Below are 13436 nucleotides of genomic sequence, written 5' to 3' on the forward strand. Positions count from 1 at the left end.
TACTGAGCATATGCTTACTTAGTCTTCTTGAAGCGGATTCGTCATACAATTTAATATTAATTTTAATCTGTAGCTAATCACTTATGGTACTGTACCATATCTGTTGCCATTGAATCAATTCTGACTCATGGTGAGCCCATGTGTTACAGAGTAGCACTGCTCCAAGGGATTTTCTCAGGCGTAATTTTTATATCCTTATGGAAGCAGATTGCCAGGCCTTTCTTTTATGGTGTCTCTGAGTGGGTTTGAACTGTCAACCTTTAGGTTAGTAGTCAAGCATAAACCATTAGTAGCATGTCCTTTGGGTAAATTTCTTTTTTTGCATATATGACAATCCTTCAATTTTCAACTTTCCATATCCTCATACCTTTCCTAGATTACAAACGATAATATTGGACCTCTTGAAGTTTTTTTTGTCATGCTATTAATTTGATGACTTAGTTGAGTTACATTATTTAATTCTTCCATAGCTTCACCTTTAGTTTTGGGTTTGCTAAGGCCAGCATCAATGACACTGTTAATTCCTTCCTTTATATGTTGTCTGAGGTTAGGTTATGCCTAGAAGAGTAGAACGGCCCAGTACACGTTGTGCCTTCTCTCCTTTCCTCAGCTACTGCTAATGGGACCAGATATCTGCTCCAAATGGGCAGCCAAAGCATTGGTTGTTCAAAGACCTTTGATTGATAAAGCTTGACTAGAACAGATGATTTGCCTCAATCAGATTCTTCTATTATTAATTCAAAATATAAATTACAGAAATTGTTAGTACTTAGGTATGGACATTGGAATGGCAAAGTCATATCAACTCAGCGGTCGAGGTAGCCATTTGCAAGATGATGAGTAAGCAATTAAAAGTGGTCCTCAGAGAGAGGAAAATGGTATAGATGTCTAGGAAAAAAAGCTGAGATTAAGAGAGAAAAGACAGAATTTACCTTGGTTCTGAACAGCTTTCTAGTCTGTGTAAGGCCCAATTGCACAAAATTCTGTGAAATATCTCTAATAATGAAATAAACCTTCCCTCCCAACTAAGTTTCCTTTCTAACTAAGCTTCCAGACTAGCTAGTTTGAGGAAGGTCTCTTTCTTGCAACTAGAAAGGAAGCCTTAGCTTCATCTTTTAATTTCCTGTTTTTTTTTATTTTTAAGGAAAAACTCTTTATCACAAAGTTCTGCATAAAAATTAACTTCTATACCAATCAGTACACAAATGAAAATGACAGAGAATTAGAAGGGTTTTTTGTTTTTTTTTTTAAAATAATCCTCTGATAGAATGTGGAATCTGCCTCACTAATCCTTGACTGTTACTAGTCAATTTAATCCAATCCCACCAGATCAAGAATCAGGCATTAATTTTCATTCCAAGCTCTCCCATACAAGCTCCTGCTAACAACTGATTACGCAAACATAAAGCTCCCTCTGGTCCCTTCATTTGTCTTGCTTCTTCAACATTACCCAGGAGCAGTAGAAGAAAGACCCAATACCTTCAGTGTGTTTCCATATTTATGACTATAAAATTGTCTTACTGCAATGTTGTTCTCTAGATGCATCTTGAACTTCCATACTAGAGTCTTTTGTTGTTTTTATATCAAATGGATCAGATATATCATGAGTTTTGAAAAGAATGTTTAGAGTTATAAAACTATGCAACCAGAATAATATTATATAAACACACTAAAACAAATCCTAATAAGATTTTGAAAGAGAGTTATAAAATAATTTTACAATAGTCCTGCAAAGTAGGCTCCCAAATGCAGGGGTCATGTCTTTTAATTTCTAGCAGAACTTCTCCTATCTTCCCTCCAAAAAAGAAAAAAAAAAAAAAAAGATTCAGGGCTATGTAACATTCAGCTGTCCAATAAATATAGTTGAGTAGAATCATTTCAATTACCAAAAGAAACTTTTATCAAACTTTTGTGCTAAATTTCAATTTGAAAATACTTTTAAAGCAAAGTCAGGAAGTGATGTTACAGTTTTTGAGTTGTAAATGTCATCGATTAAAAGTAATGTTCCAAAATAAGCACAGCCCAGCTCCTGGGAACAGACGGTTTATTTTGGCAAACGCAGAAGTTTGTCCTGGTGGATTTATGCTGATCCCATGCTGGAGCTGTTCTTTTCCAGACCAGCTAAAGATTGATTTTTTATTCAGCTATGTAACTGATTGTTAAAGCTAAAGCAAATATGTTTTAATGTCATCTTCAAACAATTTTAATTGCAATTTTTTCCACTTGAAAATAAGTTATGCTTGTAAAAATTTTTTTGAAAAACATGACAAAGTTGGAAAAAGACATTATCCATCAGCCAAACAAATCAACTTGAAATATATTTTCCTAATTATTTTTTGTCGTAAGCCAAAATATATGTTCATTTCCGTTTGCCTGGGATAATAAGCTAATATGCATGAAATGTTGAATAATTATTATAAAAATTACAATGTACCACTTGTCCATGAACGATTTCCACTCCCAGGCTTACTTTCAAGCTTTAGGTCAAAGTCCCTGGGCTGTGGCTCCAATCATAGCATGTTTGGGTACATGTATGTTAAGGGAGGAAGGAGGGGGCATCCAAAAACAGTGCTTCTAGAACTGTGCATAGAAATCATCTGTCCATCTTGTTACAAAGCAGAGTCTGAATTTCTCATAAGCTCTCAAGTGATTCTGAAGCTGCTAGTCCATGGACACATTTTGAGTAGCAAGATCCTAACAAAACCTCGATTATAAGAGAAGTGATGAAAGAAATTTTTTCCTCCACGTATCTATCTACCATTAAGACATTGCTACAATCCTGACACATTTCTGGGAAGACATGGAATTACTTCTCATACTTGGAAAGTTTCCCACAGGATGAGAGTGGTGCAAGAACTTATTTACAAGTAAAAATGTTGAGCAACCGTGGTGAGTGCCACCTCTGCACGGTCTGAGTTCAAGTATCTGCTCATCTTTTCTCCCCAAGTAGTAATACTGGGGATTCTTATCTGGACACAAGCCTTCCTAAACAAAGGCTACATTTACCAACCTCCCTTGCAGTTGAATGTGACCATGTTACCAAAGTCCAGTCAATGGGATCCATGCAGAAGTAGTGTGAATCTAAAAATGTCTTATAAAGAGGACACCAGCCTTTCTCTACTTCTTCTTTCCTACTGACTGGGCTACAGATATCATAGCTGACACAAAGTAGCTACTTGCACCATGAAGTACAAGCAATGAATGGGAATTAAGTGAAATTATTTTATTTTTCCTAGTTAGGTTAAGTTTATTTGTCCTAGTTAGGTATTTTATTTATCCTAGTTAGCTACAACCCAGAGCCCTGGTGGTGCAGTGGTTAAGAGCACAGCTATTAACCAAAAGGCCGAGGGTTCGAATACACCAGCCACTCCCTGGAAACCATAACGGGCAGTTCTACTTTGTCCTATAGAGTCCCTGTGAATTGAAATCTACTCCATGGCAACATTTTTTTTTTTGCGGGGGAGGGGTGGGGTTAGCTACAACCCAGGTGCAGTAAGCTAAAATTTTAATTAAAAGTGCACACTCCAGAGATGGTTGTTGTTGTTGTGTGCTGTCGAGTAAATCCCGGTGCAGAGTGACCCCACAGGACAGAGCAGAACTGCCCGACAGGGTTTCCTAGGCTATAATCTTTATGGGAGCAGATCTCCAGGTCTTTTCTCCTGTGGAGCAGCTGGTGGGTTCTAACCACTGACCTTTTGGGTAGCAGCCACGCATTCAACCACTGTGTCATCAGGGCTCCTCGCTCCAGAGGTAGTAGCTAATATTCCCATCAGAAAGCCCATATTCTAGAAATGACTTGTTTCTGTCAACCACAACTATATCAACACCAGATTCTTTGATAATGATCTCAGTGAATTGCAGAAATAGGTTGTTAAGAGTAAAATTATCAACACACAAACAAGCATAATGAATGCTAGAAAGGAGCTTACATTGATTAAATTTCAAGTATTTAAGATAAGGTAGGAGCCCTGGTGGCGCAGTGGTTAAGAGCTCGGCTGCTAACCAAAAGGTCGGCAGTTCGGATCCACCAAGCGCTCCTTGGAAACCCTACAGGGCAGTTCTACTCTGTCCTACAGGGTCCCTATGAGTTGGAATCGACTCCATGGCAACAGGTGTTTGGTTTAAGATAAGGTTATTGTCTGTTGCTGTCAGAGTCAATGGGACCCCGATTGCACAGAATAGGAACGCTCCATAGGGTTTTCGAGGCTGTATCTCTAAGTGGGTTCCAAACTTTCAGTTAGCTTAACCCTTTGTGCCAACTGAGGAACCGAAGGTAACTACCCCCTCCCCCCCCCCCCAAAAAAACCTATTGCCATCTAGTTGATTCCACTCCTCACCTTTGTCTGAATGGAGTAAAATCATCCAGTGAGCCATGCAGCCTGGGCCTTTAGTAATGGTGCCTGAGGCTTACTCCCTAAGTGCCTATGTCTAGCCTTTGGTCTCCATGTGTTTGTTTAACTGCCCCATGCTGACTATACAGAAAAGAATTCCTGGTTCTGGAATGTTGCCATGCCTGACTCAATTGAATTTTTCATGCCAGGTATGACTGGAGCACTTGAAAGGTGAGACAGCTGGAATTTCATTTAATTTAGGGAACAAATTATATGAATTGTTTTTAAGCTTGCTTAGCTGCAAACCAAAGGGTTGGCAGTTCGAATCCGCCAGGTGCTCCTTGGAAACTCTATGGGGCAGTTCTACTCTGTCCTATGGGGTCGCTATGAGTCGGAATCGATTCGACAGCACTGGGTTTGGTTTTCGGTATAAACAAGTGTTTACCTAGTAAGTATTTGCTTTTGCAACAGAATTTGTTCTGAGACCTGCTTTCCACATGGCTTGGTAGCAAGGCTTAGGAAAGTAGCTAATCCTTTCATTTCAAACCTACTGTTATCTACCAAAAAGACCCTAAGAACTGCGTGCCACTGAATTGGCTTGGGTGAGTTCGCGGTATGCACAGAGGAACAGGATAAGAAGAGTTGAAACTCCTGAAGCCCATGGAGCCATATAAGCTCTGAACTGTTCTCCTCTAGAAGTGTTCTAATGTCAGTGAAAAATAAATTTCTAACTTGTGTCATCCACTATTATGTTAGGTTTTTGGTTACTTGCAGAACTTCTCCTAACAGTCCTATTAGTCCTATAAGCCCCAGTCACCTGCCCAGGGAAAACTGTCCAATGGACAGCTTTTATGATTTAACTTCCTCCTTCCTCACGCTTGTCCTCTTCCTGCCTCTACTTTCAGATACTCTGTACTCCCCTTCAATCCCTTCCACTCAGAAATATCTACTCTCTTAAGGAAAGGTCTTCCATGACTTTGTAGCCTTGGTGATGATGTAATCATTCACCTTTATTATTTCAAGGAAAAACAATGCAATCTCGACAGATACATCAGAAGTCAGTCATTTTACCCCCTAACTCAATGTCTTTGCAATATGATTTTACAAATGAAAACAATACTATTTCAGGGTTCAGGATAACCCAAAGCTCATGTAACATGGTAGAGGATTCTTGCCATTTTTCAGTTATTTATCTCACTTATTTGTGTTCATTTTACAGATAAAAACAGCAGTTTTTCAAGATTACCAATGCTCAAGATTACATAAAATTCAAGAATACAGAACACAGCCTTGTAAATTAGAATGCCTTTGAGGCCTATGACTGTTCTTTGCCCTTCTCTTCATTCTCCCTCCCTACTTCTCCAATTGAAAAGGAAAAGGAGCTAAATAAAGGGCCACACACTCCTAACATCCTAACTCTTTGCACAGCTCTGTAGTGTAACTAGATTTTTTAGGGATTTCCTCTTCCTTCAAAGTCCAGCCCAGGATGAAAGAAAGAAATAGAGTATAGTGAGTTACCACATGTTCTAGAGTCAGTCTAAGTTCAAATCCTGGTGCTATCTATATGCCCTGAGGGAAATAATGTCCCCACTCTGTGCTTCAGTTTCCTCATTTTTTTTTCTAAAACATAAGAATAAGAACAATGCCAAGCTCACAAGTTTGCTGTAAAAATTACGTAAGATAATGAATTTTCAATAACTTAGTATAGTGCTTTTAGTAACATTCATTTATTCAACATATAATTACTATAGGGTTGCAATGAGCCAGAATTGACTCAATGGCAATGGTTTTATGGGTGCCCTGGTGGTGCAGCAGTTAAGAGCTACAGCTGCTAATCAAAAAGTTGGTAGTTTGAATCCACCAGCCGCTCCTTGGAAGCCCTATAGGGAAGTTCTACTCTGTCCTATAGGGCCACTATGAGTCAGGATTGACTTGATGGCAACGGGTTTGTTTTTTGATTTGGGGTTTTTTTTTTTTTTTTTGTAAGCTAAGTATTTCTAAACACTGTAGGGAACTGAAACTAATGCAGACTAGGCTCCTGTCCTCACTAAACTTGTAGCCTAGTGCGAGAGATAAGACATGCAAAGTAAATAACTATAATAGAAATGAATACGTGTTACAATACACAGGTAAATTATTTAAGATGGCTACCAATTCTTTGCTATTCCTGCTATTGAGAGTTGGAGTCTAGCCCTCCTTACCTTGAATCTGGGTTGGCCTTAGGGAGTTGTTTAACTAATAGAATGTGACAGGTGATGTTCTAGGACTTCCACCCAAGTCTCTTAGAATGCTTGCTCTGGGAGAAACACCACCACGTAAGAAGTCAAGAATCTGAGACCACCATCCTGTGAGGAAAACCCAAAGTAGCTATGTGGTGAGTCTACATAGATAGAGCTCTAGGCCCAGCCATTCTAGCCGTCCATGCCCAGGCACCAAACATGTGAGTGAAGAAGCCATCTTGACAGCATCTTAGCAGCCCCAGCAGATGCAATGTTGAGAAGAACTGAGGAACCAAATTAACAGCCAGAACCAACTCCCCAGACATATGGTCCCAGTCCAGATAGCCTAGCCATCTAACTAAATATAACTTTAGACAAGCCATTCAACTTCTCTGTGCTACTGATTACTTATCAGTTCAATGGGTTAATAGTAGCTGCTCTTTGTATGCCTCTATGCATGATGGAATGAAGAAAATAGTGTATGCACAAGAGTTAACATAGCAGACCTGAGACTGCTATCCTCATAAAATGCCTGCTCGCAAGATTGGCCCTTGGCTGGCATCTGGGAGCTTGGTGGGTAAAGACTTCTTGACACTGATGTAAAACTTTCGTTAAATAACAAAGGTGGCTGATTATGGCTATATTGTTTATGCAAACAATATGAGCTATGTTGAACACTTGCTTTTCTTATGGGAGTCTGGAATTTGGCACATGGTAGGCAGAGGTGCCTATGTGACCAACCCCCAATAACAATCTTGGCTACTGTGTCACTAATGAGCTGCCTTGGTAGACAACACTTTGCATGTGTTGCACAACTCATTGCTGGAGGAATTAAAACTACTGTTAGAGGACCTTTAGAGCTTGTGCCTGATTTTCTCCCAAATTTGCCCCATGCGCCTTTTTCTTATTTTGATTTGTATCTTTTCATGGTAATAAATCGTAGCCATAAGTACAAATACATGCTGAGTTCTGTGAATTCTTCTAGAAAATCACTGAATCTGAGGGTGGTCTTGGTGACCCCCACAACACCATGGTTTAAAAATCGTGAGAAAGGGGGCTGCTGTTCAACTTTCTTTACATAAAAGGAAGTATCCTTCCTTGCTTTCTCATGTTCCTCCTCTCTTCTTCCTCCCTCTCCGGAATATGCATACTGTACCTCCTCATTCATTCCCCACTGAAGTCCAAAGTGGCATGTGTATATAGATATAACTGTCAGAGATAACATTTCTATATCAGTTCCTCAGGCCTCGACAAGCTGTCCAACTAGTATCTTGCATATAAATGCAACAGTGGTTTGCTGGCCTTCTACTTTTTATCCAGTTGTGTTTGCATTGTGTGGCAGTGTACAGGCTTTTATTTTACTGGGCAGAAGATATCACTGAAATTTCTTTTTAAAGTATTTACCCAAAGATGAGCTGGTGATAAAAGTATTTTCTTTGCAATTATATAGCAGGACTTCATGAATTTATAGATAGTTATTAAAAGAACTGGCACTACAATATCAACAGAAACTTACGTACGCCATATAAAATCTGTGCAGCATATCCTGCTACGAAAAGACAGAAGAACCTGTCTCACATCGTGTAATAGACATGACTTACTTTCAGATAATTTTCCTGATAAGCTTTGCGATTATGTTTTGACAGGTCTAAATATCATTTCTTTAATCCTCCTGGAGAATGACAAGAGCTTAGGCACTGTGACTAGCAAAGTTCTTGGATTTAGTTCTAGAAATAAATTGTTCATTGTACATTTTAAGAAAACACACAATAAGCCAGGAACTACTAAGTAGTATGTGTAGGGACTCTGCTAAGCCCTTTGAATCATGTTGTAGAGGTGTGACTGAGATTTAGGAGATCAAGTTCTAATCTGGTCTATGTTCTAAAGATATGGCCTTGGAAAAATAATTTATCCTCCTGAACCTCTATTATGTTACTTCTTTTAGCTGCCTTGGAGTTAGACCCTGACTCATGGGGACCCCATGTACAATGAAACAAAATGCTGCCCGGTCTTTTGCCATCCCCATGATTGGCTGTAGTTCAGACTTGTACGGTCCACTGGGTTTTCACAGGCTTATTTTTATAAGTACATTATCAGGTCTTTCTTCCTAGGCCATCTCAGTCTGGAAGCTCCGCTGAAACTTGTTCAGCATCCTAACAACACACAAGTCTCCAATGACAGATGGGTGGTAGCTGCACATGAGGGTCCACTGACGGGAATCAAGCCTGCACAGAAGTCAAAAATTCTACTACTGAGCCACCACTGCCCCTGGGCCTCTATTGTACCAGCTATAAAATTAAAATTAGAAGGATCATTCAAAAGCAGTTACAGCAGTACATTGACAGGGAACTGCTAGAAATTCAAGCAGGATTCAGACGAGGATGTGGAATAAAGGATATCATTGCTGATGTCAGATGGATGCTGAATGAAAGCAGAGAATACCAGAAAGATGTTTACCTGTGTTTTATTGACTATGCAAAGGCATTCGAATGTGAGGATCACAACAAATTATGGATAACATTGCAAAGAATGGGCCAGAACTCTTAATTGTGATCATGAGGAACCTGTACATAGACCATGAAGCAGTCGTTCAAACAGAACGAGGGGATACTGCGTGGTTTCAAGTCTGGAAACTTGTGCATCAGGCTTGTTTCCTTTTACCATACTTATTCAATCTGTATGCTGAGGAACTAGTCCAAGAAGCTGGACTATATGAAGAAGAGTGAGGCATCAGGTTTGGAGGGAGACTCATTAACAAACTGTGATATGCAGATGACACAACCTTGCTTGCTGAAAGTGAAGAGGACTTGAAGCACTTACTAATGAAGATCAAAGACCACAGCCTTCGGTATGGATCGCACCTCAACGTAAAGAAAACAAAAATCCTCACAACTGGGCCAATAAGCAACACCATGATAAATGGAGAAAAGACTGACATTGTTAAGAATTGCATTTTACTTGGCTCCACAATCAATGGCTATGGAAGCAGCAGTCAAGAAATCAAAAGACACATTGCATTGGGCAAATCTGCTGCAAAAGGTCTCTTTAAAAGGTTAAAAAGCAAAGATATCACTTAAGGACTAAGATGCACCTGACCTAAGCCATGGTGTTTTCAAATGTCTCACGTGCATGCGAAAGCTGGACAATGAATAAGGAAGACCGAAGAATTGATGCCTTTGAATTACAGTGTTGGCGAATAATACTGAATACACCATGGAAGAAGTACAGCCAGGATGCTCCTTAGAAGCAAGGATGGCAAGACTTCATCTCACATACTTTGTACATGTTATCAGGATGGACCAGTCCCTGGAAAAAGACATCATGCTAAAAAAAAAAAAAAAAGTAGAGGGTCAGCAAAAAAGAGGAAGACCCTCAACGAGATGGATTGACACAGTGGCTGCAACAATGGGCTCAAACATAGCAATGGTTGTGAGGATGGCACAGGGCCAGGCAGTGTTTTGGTTTGTTGTACATAGGGTCACTATGAGTTGGAACCAACTCAAGGGCACCTAACAACAACATAAAATTAAAGGGTTCCAGTGAACTACCTCTTCTCTCAAACATTCTGTGATTAATGATAATATCAAGTATGGGATAAGTGCTAAATAAGAGGTATGGACACATTTTTTTTTAGGAGGGAGAGGTCCCTAGATGCTAAAGTAGAAAAATTTGATTGGCCAGAAAAGAGGGAGACACTCCTCTTGGAAGAAGTAGCTTGGGTGAAGGCATAGAGACAGAATCCACTCTGAGAGGTCTTAAGAAATTTTCAAGATGAAATAATAATGATACTAATAACAGCTGTCCTTTATTGTGTTTACTAAGGTCAACATGTATTATCCCATTTAATTCTCACAACAACCCTAGGTATTATGCACATTTTACAGAAGAGGAAACTGAGGCACAGAAAGATTCAGAATCTGTGCAAAGTCACGCAGCAAGTAGTAGAACTCAGATGTGAACTTAAGCAATCTGGTATTCCAGAAAACAGCTTCTAACCACTATCAAGGCAGTCACATGTGAAAATCAGGAATAAAATTCTCCACAGAAGAATTATAGTTCAGGTGCAATGGGCTGGAAATTTTGCATAAACAGAAAATGATTGGTCATCAGCAAGAAGACTAACGATAGTTACCTTTCATAGGGTGCCAACTGTCTGCTTTTCATACAATAGCTCTAATCTTTACAGACTTTTTTGTTTTATTTTAAGTTACCATTTTACAGATAAAAAATCTGGAGCTCAGCAAGTTCAACTTGCCAAAGGTCAGAAACTGTTAGATAGAAAACCTGGGGTTCAAGCCTAAGTTTGTCTGACTTCAAAAACCCTACTGCAGTGTAATGGATTGCTTTTGTGTGGCCTTTCTCACCATGATCTTTTAATTCCCACCCAGGTGATTAGGCCGGGGACTGTGCAGATATGGCATTTGTGGCCCACCACTGGGATTGGTCAGTTTTGCCATCCCACTGGGTTTGAAATGAGTGACCCCAGATGCAGGAAAGAAAAGAGCCCACCACCACCAAGGAAGGAGAGACCCATAGGAGAGACCAGCAGGAGACAGCGCAGTGGGCCTCCCAGCCCATGTAGTGAGAAAGCTGAGTGCCTTTGGGCAGAGACTGAGGGCCAGGGAGAAGCATGCCTATGACCAGGGCTGAGAGGAGGCTGTCCTGATGGAAGAACTGTATTCTAAGTGTTCCTGAGCCTGAATTGTAACTATTACTTCCCTAATAAACCCCACAGTCATGAGTATGGTCTGGGGGCTCTGTGCGGCCATTGCAATGAATTACTGAACGCAGTAGAGAATGCTGTGGGGGGAACATTCGTTGTCAGAGTTGATAAAGATGGCAGAGAAAAGAGGCATGTCTGAACCTTACCTCACAGGAATCAGCCTTGGGTTGTTGCTCTTGAATCTCCTTCCACCTCATGAAGTTAGGGGTGGTCAGACGCTGGTCCCAAACTGTTTTCACACCTACTTATTCCACTATGCCATGCTGGACTCTTCACAAGGAAAAGCTATTAGAAATATTAAAAACAGCTGTTTCCTATTGCATCCTTTTCATTTATATGACATTCTGGTACAGAAAAAAACTAATCTGTAGCAACAGAAAGCATATCAGTGGTTGCTTGGGGTAGGAAGGATAAAGGGGTTGACTGCAAAGGGGCACAAAGGAACTTTTTGGAATAATAAAAAGATTTTATATCTTGAATATGATGGTAATTAAATTTACACCGTATTTGTCAAAACTCATTGGACAGTATAATTAAAATGGGTACACTTTATTGTATATTAATTATGCCTCAATAAAGTTGTCAGGAGGGACAGTCCCTGGAAAAGGGCATCATGCTTGGTAAAGTAGAGGATCATCGAAAAAGAAGAAGGCCCTCAATGAGATGGATTGACACAGTGGCTGCAACTGTGGGCTTAAGCATAGCAATGATTGTGAGGATGACGCAGGACCGAACAGTGTTTAGTTCTGTTGTACACAGGGTCGCTATGAGTCAGAATTGACTCGATAGCACCTAACTACAACAACTAGACAGAGGCTGGGTATATTGGTATAATGTGTCTCTTCATTTGCATGGGATCTCTGTGGTGGAGGAAACCCTGGTGGCGTAGTGGTTAAGTGCTATGGCTGCTAACCAAAGGGTCGGCAGTTCAAATCCGCCAGGCACTCCTTGGAAATGCTATGGGGCAGTTCTACACTGTCCTATAGGATCGCTATGAGTTGGAATCCACTCGACGGCACTGGGTTTTTTTTTTTTTTTTTTCCTCTGTGGTGGATATGAAACACTGGCTGTTGGCATCCATTCTAACCTCCTGTGGTACCTTCCTGTACTACAGAGGCTGAAAGCTCAAAATCACCTCTCTCTGACTCCGTCATCACTAATGTTCTGGTTATGAGTTTAGCTGTTGTTGTTGTTGGGTGCCTTCGGGTTAGTTCTGAGTCATAGTGATCCTGTGTACGACAGAATGAAATACTGCCTGGTCTTGTGCTATCCTCATAATCGTTGCTATGTTTGAGCCCATTGATGCAGCCACTGTGTCAACCCATCTCATCAAGGGTCTTCTTTTTTGCTGACCTTCTGCTTTACCAAAAAGGATGGCCTTCTTCAGGGACTGGTCCCTCCTGATAACATGTCTAAAGTACATGAAATGAAGTCTTACCATCCTTGCTTCTAATGAGTATTCTGGCTGTACTTCCTCCAAGCCAGGTTTGTTCATTCTGGCAGTCCATGGTATATTCAGTATTCTTCACCAACACGATAATTCAAGGGCATCTATTCTTCGGTCTTCCTTATTTATTGTCCAGCTTTCACATACATATGAGGTGATTAAAAATATCTTGGCTTGGGCCAGGTGCACCTTAGTCCTCATTTGCGTTTTAACACTTTAAAGTGATCTTTTGCAGCAGATTTGCCTAATGCAATAAGTCGTTTGGTACTCTCAGACTGATGCTTCCGTGGGCACTGATTGTGGATCCCTGTAAAATGAAATCCTTGACAAGGTCAATCTTTTCTCCATTTATCATGATGTTGCTTATTGGTCCAGTTCTGAAGATTTTTGTTTTCTTTATGTTGAGGTGTAATCCATACTGAAGGCTGTAGTCTTTGATATTCATCAGTAAGTTTTTCAAGTCCTCTTCACTTTCAGCAAGCAAGGTTGTGTCATCTGCATATCACGGGCTGTTAATAAGTCTTCCACCAATTCAGATGCCAATTCTTTTCCATATAGTCCAGCTTCTTGGATTATTTCCTCAGCATACAGATTGAATATGTATGGTGAAATGATACAATCCTGACACACGCCTTTCCTGATTTTAAACAATGTAGTATCCTGTTGCTCTGTTTGAACAATTGCCTCTTGGTCTATATACAGGTTCCTCATGAGCA

General features: G+C 40.2%; 1 protein-coding gene across 3 annotated transcripts in view; it reads right to left on the reverse strand.

Moving 5' to 3' along the window:
• Window positions 1-13436, reverse strand: part of ASNS (asparagine synthetase (glutamine-hydrolyzing)) — a 166951-nt gene that overhangs the window by 110708 nt on the left and 42807 nt on the right. For all 3 annotated transcript variants that reach the window (XM_049893304.1, XM_049893305.1, XM_049893306.1), the window contains one exon: window positions 11420-11558. The gene's annotated coding sequence lies outside the window, so the exon portion shown is untranslated. The remainder of the gene's footprint in view (window positions 1-11419; window positions 11559-13436) is intronic.

This window comes from Elephas maximus, chromosome 8, assembly GCF_024166365.1.
Source record: "Elephas maximus indicus isolate mEleMax1 chromosome 8, mEleMax1 primary haplotype, whole genome shotgun sequence".
Taxonomy (NCBI): domain Eukaryota; kingdom Metazoa; phylum Chordata; class Mammalia; order Proboscidea; family Elephantidae; genus Elephas; species Elephas maximus.